Here is a 16,539-nt window from a genome sequence, read left to right as displayed (position 1 = left end):
GTCATGTGGATCTTGTGCTAAGAGACACTGTAGCTTCAGACACCCGACACCAAAAGAAATTGGATCCTTCATGGGAAGGGTTGTATATGATCGTGAAACAAGTAGGATCAGGTGCTTACCGACTGAAAAATTTAGCAACTGATAAAGAATTGGACCAATCGTGGAACTCAAAAAATTTGAGGAAGTATTAACCTTAGTCTTTTCATTTTTTTATGATTAAAACGGTAGAGATTTTGTAATGCTCGTCAAACCTAGTAGCCAATAAAATTGAAATTGTTGTTTTCCGGAACAAAACCTTATTTGAGTGGGGTGGGTGGGGGGGGGGGGGGGAGGGGCCTATGGGTGACTGATTAAAAGAAAGGATTCAAAAGGCTTCGATACGCCCGACTAAGACCTTCCAACTGTCACATCCCCCCAGCCAGTACCCTTACCGCAATACCTAGAGGTGTGATCCACAAGTCTCATGGTCAAGTTTAGGGAAACCATATACCACATTCCACAGTAACACAATCACGAGCACAAAATAATCAATGTTTAATTTTATTAAGAGAAGTCAATCAAAAGAAATAATCTTTAAGTATAATTAGAGTGCGGAATAATATGATACCAATCAAAGAATGTAAAAAATAACTCTATAAATCAAATGCGGAAGAGTAGATTAAAAAAAAAAAAAAAATCTAAAGTAGCTCTAAAATTATTACAACCATAATAAAAGTCTAGAAGAACAAAGAATAAAACTAAGGAGTCAAATCCAAACTATGTCTAACCATACAACTCTTTCAACTCAAATAAAGTATGGTCATATCGTAGACGCTCGTAACCAAAAACAGACGCTCCCACTCCAAGATAGGACTAATCTTGGTATGCTTCATAATCACACAAGGAATCTTCACCGTTATTTTCGTAATAGCCAACACCTTGCATAGAGTACCAATCACTCACCGTGGCTTCTAGTCCTGGTTCTCGAAGTCATCGATACTTGCAATAGAATCTAAAAACATATCCCTCGAAGGGTGAGCTCAACAAAATTCAGCAAGTAGTTCAACCACAATAAACAACTACAAGCAGTTCAAAGCAAACATGATGCAATGATTTGAGACAATGAATGCAAATATGCTTCTAACTCTAAGTATGTTGGTCTCTAGTGGCAAACACGCATTAAGATAAAAAACCATACTCCTCTGGGTAGATCTCAAATCACTCTCCCTCACAGCTCTGATGCACGCCTTTTGGGTTTTCCGGTGGTAGTTGGGTCCTGCATCCTTCTTGGACATTCCATGGCTGGGGTTTAGGTCAACACTATCGCTCACCACCATTGGTTTGAGTACTGGCGCATGTCAAGGTTATACCTAGCCCAATGCAAGCTCTTATTGGTTGTATTTGGACATCATGACTACTGAGTAGATGACTTGCTTTGGGCTAGGCTTTACCTAGACATGTGCCAATACTTAGACCAAATGGAGGTGTGAGAGAGCGGTGACCGAAACCCCAGCCATGGATTGTCCGAGATGAATGCAGGATCCATTACCAACCGATGCTGAGTGATTGAGACTTACCCAAAGAAGTATGGTGCTATGACTTAAAGCATGTCTACCATAGAGACTAGCATATGTAGAGTTAGGATCATATTTACATCATTTGTTTCATATCATTTTGTATCATGTTATGTTTTGAATCATATGACTTATGTATTATGGAATAACTGCCTTGCTGAGTTCTTTTGAACTCATTCCGCAATTGTTTTGTTAGATTTCTTTGCAGGTATTGAAGAAGCTAATGGCTCTTTCCTCGAGACGGACCAAGATCCCTCATACTACTCTAAAGGTCTTGGCCACTATGAAGGTTACGGTGAAGATCCCGAGGGTGGTTACCCTCCATACCAGGATTAGCCCAACCTTAGTGTGGGAAAGGCCGTGTTTGGTCTCCTATGTGTACACCTATGAGGATATCTTGTATAAAATTGAGGAGATCTTAGTTTAGACCTTTACACTGTTATTTCTTTGGAACATGGATCTATAACATTAACTTTCACTGATTTACTTTCCATTGTGTACTGAAGGAGTGATTTCCGCTCACTTTCTTCCTTTGGATTATATATTTGGTATCGTTTATTCCGCACTCTGATTATCTGTTTTTATCTTATTCATGATTCCTTTTATTATATGCTTTAACCTTGATTATTATTGTTCATGATTGTGTTATCGCATATGTGGGAGGCATGGTTGCTCGATACTTGATCCTTGGGACTATGGATCACATACCCAGGTATGCCAGGTAAGGTACCGGTTGGGTGGATGTGACAGGGGGTGGCACCAATTTCAGGTGGTAACTTAGGGTGGTGGCATTAATTTTAGGTGGTAACTTAGGCTGCTTTTGTTTGCAAAGGTGGGGTGGGAAATGTAGGCCCCATGTGTAGTGGGGTGAGGGAGAAGGAAAAGAAAGGAAGGGATTTTGTGGGAAAGTGTTAATTGTGGGTCTCACTTTTTACTTTTCCACACTTTTCCACAAAGTCTCACACATTTTGTGGGGTTTTGAAAAGGCTTGGTGTGGGAAAGTTGGTTTGCCACCTCACTAGACAAGTTTCCTTAAATTAAGGAAACTTGTCTCTAATTTTCCCACCCCAAGCAACCAAACAAATTACACTTTTAGAATTTAAAGGAAAAGTAGGAAAAGTTTGTTTTTTTAAAGAATTTTTCCACCCTTTTTTCCCACCCCACCTTTATTCCAACAAACAAACACGGACCTTAGGGGATGGCACTTGAAAATCTCTCTTTTTTTATAAGTTTTTTACATGGCACCCACTATAATTGGGGTGAAACTAGTGTCCACCTGTTATTATGGTCTAAATTACACGACACCCTTTTTAAAATTACAAGTTAGCCATAGTTAGGATTTTTGTTAAGTGGGGTGTAAAATGACCTAAATGCCCTTTGAGCAGTAAAGTGACTTAATTGCCCCCATTTAGTACTTTCCCATATCCAATCTTTGGCCCTTCACCCCATCTTTGTCCTATCCCTCGTCAGAAACTGTCCATCACCGCCGAAAACAACCACACCCCCTCCCCTGCCTACCACCACCCACCCCCATTTCTCTCCTAGAGAACAAGAACCCGGGGAGAGGAAATCGATTTGGATTGAAATCTAATTATGAACTAAAGTTAGTGGAGTGGTGCGAAAGACAACGTGGGGGTAGAATTCCCAACCGAAAGTAATCGCATTCCTGCGAAGTGTGGTAATAACTAGATATCTTGATCGTAAGCACTTTTTAGTCAGAAGATTGAAATTCCTTGAAAACTTGGGTAATGAAGACATCTTTTTTGCCATTACAAAAGATGAACCTACAGTGAAAATTGTCAAATTAGAAAAGCCTAGGGGATCAACTCATAAAGTCATAAGTCAACCAAATAAATTCAGTTTTTTCCACTCTAGCCAAAAGAGGATAGAAGGAACAATTTCCAAATTAGAGATTTGATAAGTTATTGCGGAATTATCGAAATGTGCCTAGCCTCTAAGAAGCCGAACTAATCCAGATTCCATGAAAAACAACTATGACTCATGGAATTTCATGAAGAGGAAAGGAAAGGGAGAAGGAAGCTAGGTTGGTTTACAAGAATTTTAGGTCTCCCCTTTTAGCTAGCATAAGCAGTTAGTTTCCTTGATCTCGCTACTTTCTTTACACTTCTCTCATTCTTTTGTTCCTCTGACCATCACAGGCGACGGTTCCTAAATCAGTAGTTCGCAGCCTCGCGAGAGAATGTCTCAGACCAGAGATGTTTTATGTTACCAAAAGGGATACAACTGCATACTGGACAAGATCTGTTTGTATTACCTCTACAATGAAGAATTAGTAATAGCGTTAGTAGGAGCTCGAACTTTAATGGGTGAACCTTAGAAGTTTATTTATAGTCTATATGAAAGAAAAACTTACAGCTTCAGAGCTTTTAGAATTGGATAATCATGGTATATTTCAATTTGAATCGATTCCCTCTACCCAGTTCTTGCTGAGAGACAGAGAAAGAGGCAGTGGTTGCAACAACCCCCGTATTTCTAACTCGAGATCCGTATTGCAGGTCCGAGAACCCGAAGGTCTAGTCGGGTAAATTTGTGGAGTGTTCGGATAGAAGTCCATGATCCATACCCTGAACCCATGGATCAGGATCCTTTGTCTGAAGAGCCTGCTTTGCTTGGTAGTTGGTCTTCTGGAAGTCAAGTGTTGTTCGGAGATGTCCGGAATGAAGGTAAGATCTCCCCCATCTCTTCTTTAGGGCTAGGTTGTACTTGGATATCAACCCCCTAGCAAAAGCACCCTTGTATGGCAAATTAAATGGGGGCGGTTGCTAGTGGCAGTCGATCAAACCAAGCAACCGCCCGGTCTGTTTTCGGGGTTTTGCCCTATTTTGCCCCCTGACTTCTATTAAAGGTAACCCTCGTCCAACTTATGAATATTTTATTCGTGGATACTATTTTTGGAGGTCAGACGGCTGCGGAGAAGTGCCGAAAGTGGATCTGAAGTGCTGGCAGTGATCTGGAGATCAGTCCTTCCTTTTTACTGGTGTTCTGAAGTGAGGTAATGGATTCACCCTTCGTTCTTTATCTCCTTTGTCTATAAATTTCGTGTTAACCCATCCCCTCATCATTGTGGTTACCCTTTTGATTCAATTGTGACTCTCTTTCCAATCTTCTTGAGGTGATTCATCCGAAAACGAAACCCTGCTTTCGTGAAAAGGATAATCCAGTCAAGGGGAGAGTTTTGGGTAATCCAGTGATGGTAATTGTTAGGATTCCTTCACCCTTTGGCTTTAGGAGTGTTAGATTCGAGGTTTAGGTCATGATCACTCGAAATCCGGATTGAGAACAGGTGATCAGAAGCCTGAGTTTCGTATTGAAACTCTCTGTTTTTGGGGCGGTCACTAGTGGCGGTCGCTCAACCTAAGCGACCGACCCAAGCAACCGGCTGGTAAACAGTGACCAAATGACTTTTGGTTTTGATCCACCTTGATTCAATTAACTTATATATTATTGTAACCCTGTGTTTAGGTATACTCTGTTTGAAAAGAAAGTCTTGTAATAGTTTACGAATCTCTTTTTACGGACAGTTTACTTATATGCAGGTAAGGACATTCAATCCTATCTTATGAATAGACTTGAACATGCTAGTCCAGTGTCTGTTAGCATTAGCCTTTCTTTATATATGCTGCTGTAGTCATGTCTTATATACTAATCTTGTTATATTACTGTTGTTTGTCTTGTTTACATATATACCTTGTTGGTTATGATTGTAATGTCCCGATGATACATAGAGTGAGGTTACGATGGATGAGCTATTCCTTTGGGATATATTAGCTTGGGATATTAGAAGGCTGTGGAATGGGACACATGCCTGTTGATGTCTCCAGCACTGTCATGACTATTTGATGATATTCTTAGGTAGAGTCTAGAATTGCATGATTACGTACCCCACATGCTACTACCCTTTCGGTAGGGGGATTGAAACCGAATGACCCGTGATGACAGTGATGTGACATTGGTCCACTGTTAGTCATATAAATGGTAGGATTGCATATGTTAGGGTTGGGCTCATGGACGTCCAAGGAACGGACCGGGAGTCATGAGGAGTCATGAGAGCTTCCACCCCAATAATATGTGGATGACCATAGGGTTAAGGAGTGGAGTCCAACAGCGGTAGTCAGTCTGTGAGGATTCTCATTCCTAGGTTGCGAAGGATACTGAACCAAGTTGGTTGGTGCCATAGGGGATGTATCTGGACTTCATGTAGACATGTTACCAGTATGACCTTGCATTGGATTAGAAACCCCGACATGTGCTAGTACTCATTACCAATGGTCGTGGTGAGAGAGTGTTGACTTAACCCCAGCCATGGTTTGAGAGCCAGGTGTGGACCTTCCATTTTGCCCAGGATCCCTACAGAGGTAACCAGTCCTTGTCGGATCAGAGTGACTAGACTTACCTAGAGGAGAGCTGGTGTATATCTTAAAGCATGTCAGCTGTTAGAGACCTGCATAGTTAGAAATCATAGTATCATTCATACCTTGCACTCATTCATATCATTTATGCTTTGTTGGATAATTGATGGGATTTGTAATTGTTCTTACTAAGTTCTCTAGAACTCACTCCTTTATTTTGTATATGTTTATTAGCTTGCACATAAGAAGGTGTGAAACCCAGCCCTAACCTTGACCCAGAAACCCTGTTGTTTGTAGGTCCGACAACCAAAGTAAAGCAAGAAGTCAGCTATGGGCCATCCCAGTGGAAGACTTGATGGCTAGCTTGGAATCCATGAGTGTTGATGTCAATGTTCCATTTATGGAAACTGCACCCTGATGAAGATGGAATTAGTTGTTAGACTTGGAGTGCTCTCCGTCATGGTTCGAAGGCATTTCTACCTACTAGGTAAGTCACATGATGTGTGTGCAAAACCCCTTTATGTTTGGATTTGATATGAGCCTTCATTTCCCTGTTTTGGACTTGCTGTTCTGATTGGTCGACTCATTGGTCGACTAGACCAGTCGACCAATCCAATCAACCAATGGGATCTGATTTTTGCTAATTAGGTCTTTGCTTGCTCTATTTAAGTCCAATCACGAGTCTACTTCGTATTTTCTGCCTCCAAACTCTTTGGAACGTACCAGAGCCCTCTGCAAGTCATCTCCCTTGCATCCTTGGTGATCATCTTGACGGATCTTTGTCAAAACTCGTGCTTTTACACAAAAAGGTATGTGATCATCCTCTTCTATGTATCATCTTTGATTCTTCATTATTTTTATTTCCTTTTCTGATTGAGGATAGTAGAGATGATGTTGTATCTCTGTTGCAACTATCTCTTTACTCTTTCCCTCTCTTTTCCTAAGGATCTAAAGCTTGGTGGATGATCTTCATCAAGATCATCACTTGCTTTTGAAGGAAAGCTTGTATTCATTATCTTTCCTTATTTAGATTGATGTTCTTCAGTCTTAGATCTAATTTTCTTGAAGATCTGTGCATGTTTCTCATGATTCCTTTATCACAAACAGTGATCCATCATCTTATTGTTCTTGTCCATGATTTTTACTATGAATTCTTTAAGAACCATGATTGATCTAATTATGGTAACTTTTTGTTTCCTAATTTGTAACTTGAAGACACTTGATTAGTGTTTTGGAGTCCTCTATATACTAGTATACTGCCATTGTAGTTTCCCCCTTGTTTAGTACCCTTTTGAGCCACCAAATTCGGTTTCATATTCTAAAAACTTTGATTTTTGAAGGCCACTGTCTCTGTTGGTCGACTCATTGGTCGATCGAGGCGATGAGACCAATCCAATCGACCAATGAGTACATCAACCTCATATTTGGTCTGTTTGGATGTTTTGATATCTTTCCTTTTTAGTATCTTTCCTAATATGTTATATACACTTGTTTAGGACTTTCTTCCCAAGTTTAGACAAGATCTTACTTGATTCCCCCAAGATCCTTTGCGAGTTATACAAGGTAAGGATGGTTATTTCCTTAACTACATAGATTGCATGTTCTAGTTTCTATATTTGAATATTTGGTTTATTTCCTTAATTAGATTCTTACAATGATATACTACTGATGCAATTACTTTGATTACAGTAGCATTACTTAATCATATCAATTGATTCATGTATGATTTATTTACCAAATATAAGCAAGTTAGATGTTATTATTGATTTCTTTCCATATAAGAAGTTGTCATATATGTGATATTATGGATTTATGTTTGTGAATGATTAAGTATGGTTTGGAAAGGAGAGGTGTCCTTTTGACACTTCTGTCCTTGGACAACTACGGGAATATTATGGGTTGTTTCCGGAGATGCCCTTTGGACACCTTCCTAAACTGTTGGATGACATATTTAGGGCTGTCTAGTAGTGTTTGGCTAGGATGTCTGTTATGTCGAGACCCTAATCGAGAGGGCTATTGAGACCCGAACGACCCGTGGTAGCAATGGGGATTCATGGGCGCTCAAGACCGGTAACCAATCCGCGAGAGGACAGGAATCACATTGTGCGGACCATTTATCGGTAGGGTTGCATATGGATAGATTTGGGCTCACGGGCGCTCAAGACCGGTAACCAACCCGTGAGGGGACGTGAGAGCTTCCCGTTTACCATATGTGGATAACCAATAGGGTTGATGAGTCCGTAGTTAGGGACTATGAGGACTCTAGTGTGAAGGATGCCAGAAAGGATCGCCAAGAGCGAGGAATGGACGTATCTGGATCCGACTTGTTGTAACTAAGTAGGAGACTTGCATTTGGCTAGGCTTTGACCACGACATGCGCCCGATCTTGAGACCAATTGTGATGTGAGAGAGTGGTGACTTAACCCCCAGCCATGGAATGTCCCGAGGGATGCCGGACCCGCTACCAAAAGGCGTTGTGTGATGAGACCTTCCTAAAGAAGTACGGTGCTATGACTTAAAACATGTACGCCAATAGAGACCAGCATACATAAAGTTAGAATCATATTGCATCATGTGTTTCATATCATATAGCATTTTACTTTGCTTTGAAATCCTGCCATTTATGTTGTTATGGATTAACTACCTTCTTTGGGTTTCTTTGAAACTCATTCCTTTTGTACAATGTATTGTTAGATTACTCTCCGAGGTTACGAGTATCATGATTGCTCGTATGAAGTAGCGCAAGGAGAAGAGGCATATCTTCGGGGAAGGTGATTGCGGTTACGACAATTACCATTGAAGATTCCATGGGTGGTTATGCTTAGTTCGACCATAGAGTGGAAGCGCCCTTGCGCCATTTTTGAGATTTATACTTATAGAGATGTTGTCTATAAGATTGAAAACAATTTAGTTACTTATTGTACTTGCTATTGGGATTAGTTTTCGTTCCTTTTCTTTTAGTACTACTTTTCCGCTAGTTGTATAGTGGGATTACGCCTCACTTTACTTTATTGATTTGACATTCTGATTGTCTTTCGTACTCTGATTATATATGATTTATTCTTTCCTTATTTGGATCTTTTGTTTATCTTTTGCACATTGATTATTTATGTTCATGATTATGTTATTGTCTATGTGGGAGGTTGATTACCTCGATACTTGGTGTGACATCCAGCCCAAACCTAGACTAGGACACCCTATTTGTTTTGGGTGAAGAAAGACTTGTTTGATATATTAGACCTTAAAGTTGGACCTTGATTTCAGTGTTATTATCTTTGAAAGCCTTAAGAAGTCATGCCAGACCTTTCCTTTAGGGTAGACCTGTAATATTTGGCCTTATCCTAACCTTGGCCCGGTCCGGAATCTGTTATGTTTATAGGTCCGAAGACCCAAAATGGGGGAAAAGAGACTTGTAGACCCTTTTGGTCGATAATTTGGTGTCGGAACCCAAGCCCATGGACATTGACGATGATGCCCCTCACTTGAGAGCATTGTCAGTGTTAGTTTTGAATCTGCGCACCGAAGAGGGGTGAATTAGTTGAAATACCAAATGAACTCCTGTGCTCAATCCAAATATATTTCCCGAAACTAGACTTCTTGATGGACTTGTAGGAGAAAACCCCACTCAATTTGACCAAATCCCTGTCCAGAAGTTGCTGAACTATGTGCGGCAAATCCTGCTTGCGCATCGAAGAAGGTGAGCTTAGTTGGTGGACATAATAAACTCCCATGCTTGATCCAAAGGTATTTCTGGAAACTAGACTTCTTTATTGACTTGTAGGAGAAAACCTCACTAAATTTGACCTTGTATAGCCCTCTGAATCCCTGTTCGAAGTTGCTGAACTATTTTTGGATTTTTCTTTGAAACTGTTACTGTTTTGGTCGATCCTTTTGGTCGATACCATCAACCAAGACCATCGACCAAAGTTACCCAGAATCGAGAAAAAGATGCTTTTTGGATATTCCTTCACCTATTTAGGTGAAACCTCGAACCTAGAACCATATTTCACTCATTTCAACATCTGAGAACGTGGGAAGGCTCCTCTTAGGCTCCTCTTTGGCTTGGGTGATGATCTTCTACAATAATCATTGTCTCTTTTCTCCAACTATCATCTTCCAAGGTATGATTCTCTCTCTTGCTCTCTATTCTACTCACTTCCCTTGTTCTTTTACTGATGAGACCATGGCTAAGGTGCTGCAACCTTGCAAACACCCCGTTTACTATTTGTGGATGACCAATAGGGTTGATGAGTCTGTAATCTTGGATTATGCTGACTCTAGGGTGAAGGATACCGGAAAGGATCGCCGGGGGCGAGGAATGGATGTATCTAGATCTGACTTGATACGACTGAGTAGATGACTTGCATTGGGCTAGGCTTTACTATGACATGTGCCAGTACTTATACCAACGGTGATGTGAGAGAGCGGTGACCAATTCCCCTACCATGGTTTTTGAGATGACTTTACCGAACTTCCCTGGCAGACCCAAGATATCTTGTATGATTGAGGGGGAGTGACTGACAACCCAAAGAAGTACGGTGCTATGACTTAAAGCATATCTACCATAGAGACTAGCATACATAAAGTTAGAATCATAATTGCATCATGTGTTTCATATCATATTGCATCATGCTATGTTTTGTATCATGTATCTATGTTATTGTGGAATAACTTTGCCTTCTTTGAGTTCTTTTGAACTCACTCCTTTTTGCAACATTTTTGTTAAACTCTACTGCAGGTACCACCACTGTTGACTATGATGGTCAACACTCTGAAGACCAAGTTGATGACCCGTACCCACTGGTCACGGTGTACAAGTTGATAAAGACTAGTAGTCCGAGATTGGGACTTATCTGGAGCAGTTCGGCCTTTGCACTTGTGTGCTAGTGTTGGGATATCGTCCCATTTTCTTTTTAACCTTTTAGTTAATTTGTTGAGACTGTAGTTTAGTTTGTTCCCTTGTCATGTTGGGAACCGGTTGTAACCTTTAATTTTAGTCGATCTACCTTCAGCTATTATTATAGGACGGGTTTTCCCCTCCTTTTCACACTTTGACTATTTGTCCTATTTGTATCGTTTCCGCACTCTGATATTATTTGTGAAATCTTCTAAGATCTTTTCTAGACTTATTATTTTTTTAATTATTTGAATACAAGGAATTATTCTTGCTTTTGATTATATTATTGTGCTAAGTGGCTATGATCGTTCCTTAACTTGATCGGCGGGACTGTGATTCACTCCTCGGGTAATCCAGATAGGGTACCCGCTTGGTGGATTTAGGGCGGGATGTGACACTTGGTCTTCGGGGCTGTGGATCACACACTCGGGTATGCCAGGTAGGGTACCGGTTGGGTGGATGTGACTGAAGGAATTGTACGGGGAAGATGGACTGGTTTCCTATGAAGGAACCATCCATATGAAGAGGATGTGGCACCGACAGTGGGAAATGGAGATAGCCTGTGCGGGAGCTCCTGCGGGTGCATGGAGTGCGCTTATCGCACCTATTGATGGTCAGGGACGAAAAGTGGTCAGAAAGTTCGCTCAGCGAATGGAGAAGAACTGGAAGACACCCTATCTTGAAATTCATGAAAAACATTATTTAGCCTTAGAAAAGGAAACTGGAAAGAAAATGATATAATTCTTTTGATTGCTTTCGCTGAACTCATATTCGTTTTATTCATTATTCTTTCATTTATTATTGTTATTAGAGTATTTGGACTCCTATAATTCTTTAATTCATTTATTGAAAATTTATTGCTCTTGATTGTCTATATTTGTATTTATTATTGTTGATAGACTAAAACCGTGGATCCTGTGATGGATCACTCCCACGGGTTGTCGGGACCCAACCGAGACTGGTGGGTGGGGTGTGACAGTGGTCACCAGCAAAGAGGGGGTGTGCTGGTTTCTGACAGTGGTGGGAGGTTTTTGACCAGGGATAGGAAGAAGATGGGTGAACCTAAGGGTTTGAATATGATAGAGTATTAAATGGAGGTAATTAAGTCATTTTATTGCCCAAAGAGCATTTAGGTCATTTTACATCCTATTCAGCAAAGAATTCTAATTGTCGGTAACTTGTGATTTTAAAAGTGGGTTCCATGTAATTTAGGCCATAATAGTGGGTGAATACTTGTCACATCCACCTAGCCGATACCCTACCTGGCATACCCGAGTGTGTGATCCACAGCCCCAAAGATCAAGCATCAAGGAAATCATCCTCCCACATTTACAATAAAATAATCATGAACAAGATAAAATCAATGTAACATTATATAAACAAAGAGATCAAGATAAGAAGAAGAGAATGACAATATAATCAAAGTGTGGAAAGAATGGTACCAATATAATAATCAAAATGTAGAGTGTGCGGAAAAGTCACTCCACAACTACAGCGGAATAGTAGATCAGAAGTCAAAAGTAAGCTTTTACATCAGGGAACAAAAGCTAAAAGAAAGAGGAAGATTGTTCTATCAACTAAACTAAGGTCTCTTCTGTCTTATGAAGAATGTCTTCATAAAGATAGACTTTAGGAATCAAACACAGCCACTTCCACTCCAAGACATGGCTAATCCTGGTGCGTAGCATGATCACATAAGGAATCTTCACCGTTATCTTCGTAACAGCTAGCACCTTGAGAGTAGTATGCATCACCGGTTTGCGCTTCATAGTACTGGCTGTCATACTAGTCAGTACCTACAGGATAGTCTAACAAAGATATTTGCAAAAAGGAATGAGTTCAAAAGAACTCAGCAAGACAAGTTATTCCATAGCAACTTAGTAAAACATGATAACACAACATTACATGATGCAAAATGAAATGAGACAGACAATTCATGTATGAATCTAACTTTATGTATGCTGGTCTCTATTGGCAGACATGCTTTAAGTCATAGCACCATACTCCTCTGGGTAAGGTCCAAATCACTCTCCCTCAACCATCTCGGTATCTTGGGTTCTCCGGTTGGTAATGGGTCCTGCATCCCTCTTGAAAATTCCATGGCTGGGGTTTAGGTCACCGCTCTCACGCCACCATTCATTGTCCTTTCTCCTGTATGCAGATGCAACTGTAGAAAAATGCTTTTGCGTTAAACAAAGAGAAAAAGGAGCTCCTTTTCGAAGCCCTAAAAGTGCTTCATTAGCCCATTCTGCCACTACAAAAAAGGACAGAAAATGAATGGGATGACAGTAAATCAGCATGAAGGATGCATGGTGTAACAATTGCCAAACCAGGAACCACAATTTTCACCGTCACCTAAAATCCAAAAAATTATGATAAAATCGAACATTAAAATGTCAAGGCATAAACTAAAACACTTATACATGGTGGTGGTGAGACATTCTGAACATCCCCCCACCCCCGTCTTCTTTCTTTCAATCAGTGTTCCACATCAGCCTTTCAACAGCAATTGGTATGAGTACTAGCGCATGTTAAGGTCAAGCCTAGCCCAATGCAAGTCATCTACTTAGTTATATCAACTTAGAGTCAGATACTTCAATTCCTCCCTTCTCGGGATCCTTTCCGGTATCCTTCTCACTAGAGTCAGTGTATCCTATGACTACAACCAACTCGGACTACGGACTCATCAACCCTATTGGTCATCAAAAAATAATAGACGGGAAGCTCTCATGTCCTCTCATGGATATAATTCATCGGTCTCGAGTGCCCATGAGCCCAAGTCTACTAATTGCGACCCTACCAATGAATGGCCCTCACAATGTGATCCATGTCTTCTCGCAGGTTGGTTACAAGTCTTGAGTGCCCACAAACCCACATTGCAGCCACGGGTTACTCGGTCTCAATACCCTTCTGAATCGGGTCTGATATAACAGGGACATCCTAGCTAAACACCGCTAGACAAGCCCTAGGTATGACAACCAATAATCCGGGAAAGCGTCAAAGGGCACCATAGGAAATGTCCCATGCCATTCCCATTGATGTCCAAGGACAGAAACATCAAAAGGACATTCCGCAATCCCAAATCATACATAATCAAATCAATCACAATCACAATCCCAATTCAGTCATAATATATGCAACTGATATTCCATCATATAGAAAGATACATAGAACATGATCAGATGAATAAGTAACATCGCATGATTAAGTATCCATACATGATCAAAGCAATATAAGAAATACATAATTAAGATCCTACTGTACTTAAGGTACTTACAGTAGTAGTATCATGATAAGAAACTATAAGAACAGTAGTGTTTTGATGAAATTCCCAAATTAGAAACTAAGATCATGCAATCTAGGTTATTATCGAAACAACCGTCCTTACCTTAATTAGCTTCTATGAAAATTCAGAGATCAAAGGGAATGGTTTCAAAGTTAGCAAATAAACCCAAAACAAGCATAAATATATCATTAGGAAAAAGACCTAGAAGATCATAAGTCAAACGGATCAAATCGGATGAGAACAAAGCTACTGTCAGCCTTGGTCGATTGGGTGGTAGCTTGGACTAATCGACCAAGCAATCGACCAAATGAACAGTACGCAACAGAATTCAGAATTATGATCCGAAACTCATCTTCCGGGATTCAAAACACTCTGAAATTTCAAAGGAACATTAGGAACAGTAATCTAAGACTAACTAGCATAGAATAAACACCAAACAATGATCAAAACCATGACTTTCTAATTTAAAAACATGATTTTCTAATTTGATCAAAACATGGTTTTCAATGAAAAACATACTATGAACTCAAGAGAGGAACTAGAGATGATAAGATCTCATTCTAATAGAACACTAACAATAAATCATACATGAATCTAACATGAAACCAGATCTAACATGCTAGAGAAAACAAATCAAAGGAATGATCATGGCTCTATGAAGAAATCATAAGAATCATGGTTAAAATCAAGTATGAAGATCATTGGAATGAATGTGTATTCATTCTCAACATGGAGATTGTAGAAGAGGTATTTGCAAGGATGCAGTACCTTCTTCATAATCATAGTAATAAGAATTAGATCATGCATGAGTAAATCAATAGGAGTATAAGAGATTACTAACCTTGATTGAAGAACAAGAGATGAAAGCTTGAGAATTTGCAAGTAGATCTTTTTCAACACCAAAAGAGGCTTTGAGAGGGGTTCTCCACGTTCTCTAGGGGTTTTAGAAATAAAAGTGGCTAAGAAACACGTAATTCTAATATGTAGAGCACCAAAAGACGTAAACAGAGGATCTTTTTAGATTCTCTCTCAGTTGGTCGATTGGCTAGTCAACTGGCCCAGTTGACCAGTTGACCAAGCATTACAACAAGGCCAAACTAGGGACATCAAGGTCCAAACCTCTTTTGAATCCAACGGGCTTCTCCCAACTCAACATATGACTTACCTAGTATAGAAGAATGCCTTCAAATCATGTCCAACTAGGCTTTAGGTCCATCAATTAAGCTCATCTTCATCAAGGTGCAGTTTCATTTCCAAATCTGCCAAAGCTTCCAAATATGGAACACCATCATCAACTTCCATGGGGTTTGGGTCAAACACCATGTCTTCCACTGAGATGGCCCATAGTTGACTTCTTCCTTCACTTCGGGTCTTTGGACCTACAAACAACAGGGTTTCCGAGTCAAGGTTAGGGCTGTATTTCACAATACTAGTCTCACCCTAATAATAGTGGGTGCTATGTGAAAAACTCCCTTTTTTTTTGGGTTGGATATGAGATTCATCCGGTTATGCACCCTCTCCAATGCTCTACTAAATCCTTAAAATAGCTTTTACAAATAATTTAAATGTTTGAGGCTTTGCAACTAAGTTTTTTTCTTGAAAATGACACCAAGGTGTAGCTTTGCTCAAGATTTTTAAATTTGTGATTTGGTTTTGGCTTCAGTGTGTGTGAATTTGCCATCTGCTATCATCATGTTGGGTTCCTATCATGATCAAGGTCAAAAAGACTTTCTAGTACAAGACTCCCACTCTTTGATGAAGTTATCCCTTCCATCTTTATAAAAAATTGAAAACAAAAGAGAGCATAAAAATAAGGCAAAATTACGTGATTAGTCACTTTTAGGTTTTCCCTTACAAAAGTAACCATTCAATGTTTCACTTAACAAAACTAACTAAAACTAAGTTTGGGTTTATATAACTAGTCAAAATAGTGATTTTTCATTCCTTTAACATTTTTAACCCCTAAAACTAACCACATTGAAAAGGGAAAATCACTATTTTGTTCAAAAGGAGAAAGTCACTAATTTTTCATTTCCTTTGGACATTTTTACCCTCATATTGGTATGATTAATTTTAGTGGTAAAAATGCTCAAATGGATGAAAAATAACTATTTTAGCTAGTTTTGTAAATCCAAACTCAGTTTTAGCTAGTTTTGTAAAGTGAAACATTGAGTGGTTGTTTTTGTAAATGAAAACTTAAAACTAGTTAATTAAGTAATTTTCCCTAAAAATAATCAATGATCCTATCAATTGACAAATTATTTAATTAATAATAAATTACATAAAATTGTTGATCCATCATATATTTTACTTTAATTAATTACAGAAGAAAAAGTATATCAGTATATCACTTGCACCTGACTTGTCTATTAGTCTTTTCTATCCATTAAATGATTATCTTACACCAACGAAGGGTTCCTCGATTGGTAAGAT

The sequence above is a fragment of the Hakea prostrata genome, chromosome 8 (genome assembly GCF_041222555.1).
Source record: "Hakea prostrata isolate BN-2017 chromosome 8, UWA_Hpros_2, whole genome shotgun sequence".
Taxonomy (NCBI): Eukaryota; Viridiplantae; Streptophyta; class Magnoliopsida; order Proteales; family Proteaceae; genus Hakea; species Hakea prostrata.
Note: the sequence above shows the minus strand (reverse complement) of the source record.